Genomic DNA, 5,016 nt, shown 5'->3' with positions numbered 1-5,016 from the left:
CATTTCAGGATTCTACTGTAGCGATTGGTGAATAAAACTAATACAAAAATTGCAAATATTTTCATTTTATAAATTTGGGCTTGCAATGCTCATTTCCTCTTAAGACTTGTACCTACAAGTTCTGAAAGGTTTCTACTAACTATACACTGGAAAATCTGTGTACATGTTATAATGAACTAGTGTGATTTGTGAGATATAGTCAAAACATAACTTCTCAGAAATGATTTCAGAGGGTGAGTTTTTCCCCCTGCCACTGCGATGTAAATTCCAGCTAGATTCGTGACTTTTCTGCTCACTTATTCTTACATCCCTTTAAATCACAAAGTTCAGCCTCAATTTGACATTTAGAAAGGAAAGCCTCAGAGAAAAGACATGCAGTCAGCTGCTTCTCCCTTTTCTGCTTACTTTCTCCCCCACTCAGTGGCAGCTGTTTGGGGTACGGGGAGGGAACAGGACAAAGGGAGCAGGAAGGTCTTACCTATCTGGTACTGTAGTGAGATGATTTTGTACTCTCTGGGACTGGCAAACATTTACAGCTGCCTCTTTGTCTTGTGGGAAATTTTGTGAGCTCCTCTGACGCTCACATGCCAATCAAGCTACAATGCCTCTGACAACTCCTGTGACACAGGTCATATATTGTATTCCTCCTGCTGTCACCTCTCCCTTAGCCTCAGATTTTGTAGATCCACACCATACAGTGTTTCTGTTAGAGCCCAATTGATGTGTCAAGCAGTTCTCTTGGGCAGGAGCCCAAAAGATCTCTGGACTGGCTCTTTTTCCTGTGTGGCCCACATCTGGTCTGTGGAGTGCATTATGCATCCTTTGTCCTGACAAACTCTGAGGGAGGTGCAAAGAGCTTGCCAGGCCCTCTAGATTTTCCTGGGTGGGGAGTCAGACATCAGCCCTTTATACCCCATCCTTCCCATCAGTTTCCTGAATACTCCTGTAAGAATCTCACTCAGTAGGCCAGGATTGAAGGGGCAAGTACCCTTCCCTTTTTCGCTCCAGTGAGTGGGTACAGGATACAGAGGACAACTTCTTCTAAAGAATACTCTTCACAAATTCAGTGTCACTTTCCACTGTCTGAAGCTCGTGGTTTTGAAGAACCATCTACCCAGTGGAAATTCGTCTGAAATTTCTGCTTGGTGGTCTGGCACTTCACGTTGAAAAAAATCAAACCTGTTGCATTGAAGCTCTTCTGTCAAAAATTTCTATGCAACCTCCTGTTACATTTGTTACAGCTTCAGGATTCAAATATAATAAACACAAAGTAGGTCACTTTTCTAGAATTTTATTTAAATAAAATCACACACTCTGTTTTTTGTCTGGCTTCTTTCATTAAACATACTCTGAGATTCATCCACGTTGTTGTGTAGAGCAATACTTTATTCCTTTGCATTGCTCAGTAATAGTCCATTGTAATGAATATGTCAACATTTATTTATCCATGCACTTAGTGATAGACTTTTTGAGTGGTGTGAGCCAGATTTTAAATAGTTTTGTTAGACTTGAAAGTCTGTGATTTTATCTGCCATGTAATAATATACTTTGTTGTGAACTGAATTGTGTCCCCCTCAAAATTCTGATGTTGAAACCGTAACCCCCAATGTTACTATATTTGGAGAAAGGGCAGTTAAGGCGGTAATGATGGGAAATTTTCTTGAGGTGTACTGATATCTACCTCCAAAGAAGGATGGGAGCTAGTGAACGAAAAAGCAGGCCAACAACTCTGGAATTGAACAAAAAGTCTATTAAGGGAACTTATGTGCTGGCATCGAAGAAAGGAAGGCTATGAAGAAATGTTTCCCATAGAAGACATCTGAGCTGCATTTTGGATTAATAACATTTTTTATAAACTGTCTAGTAAAACCAATAGAAATCTTGATGAGTAGTGTTTGGGGAACTGAAGCATAGGTAAGTGAACATATTTCTCCCAAGAAAATATAAAGCATATGGTTTGACATCTGATTTGGCAACAGGACAGAATATTTGAAATTGGGACTCTCCAGAAAGAGAGAGCATATGGTCACTCTAAGCAGAGGGTGGAGCTTCGGAGAAGGCTCTAAGGTGGGAGAGGAATGAGCCAAGAGAAAGGATGAGTGAGTGCACTGGAATTACACGATTGTCTAATGTCATCAACATTGACTGCAGAGCGTTAAAAATAGAGCTAAGATACAGAAGCCAACCGAGGCCCCCAAAGCATTTCCGCCCACTCTCCTCTCCCTGGTGTGACTGATATTAACAGCCTCCAGCAACAGCCCAGCAAGTGGGCTTTAGAAGTGGGTGATGATTGATTTTGAGGTAACAGTGGACATGAGGGTCAGTAACACAACAGCAAAGTCGTTGCGAAACAGGCAGCAAATACTGCAGAGGTACTAACTGACTTCCTCTAAACTCCCACCCTGTGTATGCTGACAAATACCAGCATTGCAACTATTTTATTTAAGTTTCTATGTTCCTCAAATAGAAGAGAAAATCAAAAGATGTATTTTTTTCTTTTTAAAAGGGAGATGTATTTTTGTTTAAAGGGAGACAATATTTTTAACCTAAAGAGAAAGCTGATTAGAACAATTGCATTTTGGTACTATCTGCTTGATTTCTTCCTATATAAAGTACAAATTCCCAAGAATCTATATTTAAAATAAGGAGCATATTGTTAGTATGGTATTCACAGGAGAAAAGAAAATAAAGTTTCAAAATCTGAGGACTTCTTGTGAAGGAAATAAAAGAATAACAATCAACTAGAAACCTATTCAAGAAGGTAGCAATTTTTGTAAAAACCTAACAGTTAGGTGATGATGACAAAGCTATTTGGTTTTTCTTGGAGGGGGTGATAATTATTTTCAGAAATTGAGTGTGCTTCTTTGCATTTCAAGGTAGAATCTCATACATCCACAATAAAGAAAATGGGCACTTGATAAGAGTAGATAATGCAAAAAAGAAGAAATATAAAGCTAAAAATATATTTAAATGTTTATCCTTGCTAGTAATCAATGAAACAATGAGATATCTCTTTGTTTACATATAGATTAAAAAAGAATGATAGGGCCGGCCCGGTGGCTCAGGCGGGTGGAGCTCCGTACTCCTAACTCCGAAGGCTGCCAGTTCGATTCCCACATGGGCCAGTGCGCTCTCAACCACAAGGTTGCCGGTTCAACTCCTCGAGTCCCGCAAGGGATGGTGGGCTGTGCCCCCTGCAACTAGCAACGGCAACTGGACCTAGAGCTGAGCTGCGCCCAACACAACTAAGACTGAAAGGACAACAGCTTGACTTGGAAAAAAGTCCTGGAAGTACACACTGTTCCCCAATAAAATAAAAAATAAAATAAATTACATATAAAGAAAAAGAATGATAATATTCAGTGTTGTTGACAGTGGAAAGATACAATCTCAACATGACTAGAGGGAGAATAAAAGGCATGACTTTTTTGGAAAGCAACTTGGCAAAATATAAGAAAAGTCTCAAAAATGAGCATAGCTTTGCTGTAACAATTCTACTTCTAATATTTATGTTTTTAGGAAATAATCATAAAACATGTTAAAGGTAGGTATATAATTTTTAATAGTATTGTTTATAAAGCTTAAGATATCTAAGCATTCATTGATGACCTGCTATAATGCCTCTGTACATTGTGAAAGTGCGACTCATTTAATATATCTTACATGCACATGAGCGTATACATGGAAAGAAATTTATAATATTGATAATAAAGTGGGTTCTGTATAGTGAGACCCAAATTTTTAAAAATCCTATAGTTATAGATATGAATGCTTACAAAAAAGGAATACAAAATGTTAGCAGTGGCAGAATTATGGATGCTTATTTCTATTTGTCTTCTTGTATTTTCTATTTTCCTTAATAAAGGAAAAAATATTTTAATGACTACTTTACGAACAGGAGTATCTGCAGTGAAGGTTTTCTCTCCAAAGGCCAAAAATCCAAGTACAGGAGTATGAGGATGTCGTGAAGGTGAAGCTGAACGACAGGTGCATGTGGTCAGGAGGCATATCTAACAATCAGGAGAAACAACAATGAACTTTTACATACTCCGTATGCTCCAAAGATGAATAGAGGGGGAGTTTTTAGGTCCTACTTCCGTTTATTTATTTATTTTTTTACTTTAAAAATTCTGTATCTGGAGAAATAAGCATTCATCAATTTCAGGGGGATGGGATGGGATAGGATGGGGGAAATAGATTTTCTGTTAGTACCTTTGCTTTTAAGTAATTTTACATTCTGTGGATGTGTGTTTATCTTTCCATCAGGGGAAAATGGTTCTTGTTGGCTCAACCATCAGAAATATCTCAGGATTTCAAACATACAGTTACAATAATCATTATTAATGCTTTTGCAGCATCTTTCAAAATAGTAAAAGGTTTCACTCACATTAAATAGGGTCCATAATGACCCTCTGAGCCAAATCAACCCAACGAGACTCACAGGGCCATTGTGAAGCACAGGTTTCCGAACTGCTTATGCACAGAAGTGTCTGTTTCAGTCAAGGCTCTTAATGGCAGTAATAGAGACCAACTCTCGCTGATTTAAGCAGAACAGTAGTTGATTAAAAGGATATTGGGTTATACTTACATAATTGTTTTAAAGGACGTTGGGTGGCTCCCAGAATGCTGGGAGGGATGAAAAACTAGTCTTGAAGCTAAGCAGTAGTGTATAAACCACCTACAGAATGGATCTGATGAGGAAGTTGGCTAGAGTAACCAACCATCCTGGTTTTCCTGGGACTGAACCATTTCCAGGGATTTGGAGCTTTCCATGCTAAAAATGGGAAAGTGCTGGGCAAATTGTGACAAGATGGTCACCCCACATCTGGTGCCATGGACATCAAGCTCTAGACAACACACTTTGCTCTTTGGCCACTTTTGCATTGGACACTATAGCTTGCAGTAACTTCTACTGCCACCAGGCATTGGGGGAGGGGAGCGGTGAGGAGAGACAGAGAGAGAGAGGACTACTGCTTGTATCATCAGCTATGAGCCAAAGATCTAGCATAGATGTCT

This window comes from Rhinolophus ferrumequinum, chromosome 22 (assembly GCF_004115265.2).
Source record: "Rhinolophus ferrumequinum isolate MPI-CBG mRhiFer1 chromosome 22, mRhiFer1_v1.p, whole genome shotgun sequence".
Lineage (NCBI taxonomy): Eukaryota > Metazoa > Chordata > Mammalia > Chiroptera > Rhinolophidae > Rhinolophus > Rhinolophus ferrumequinum.
The sequence above is the reverse complement of the archived record's forward strand: the minus strand, read 5'-3'. Positions refer to the sequence as shown.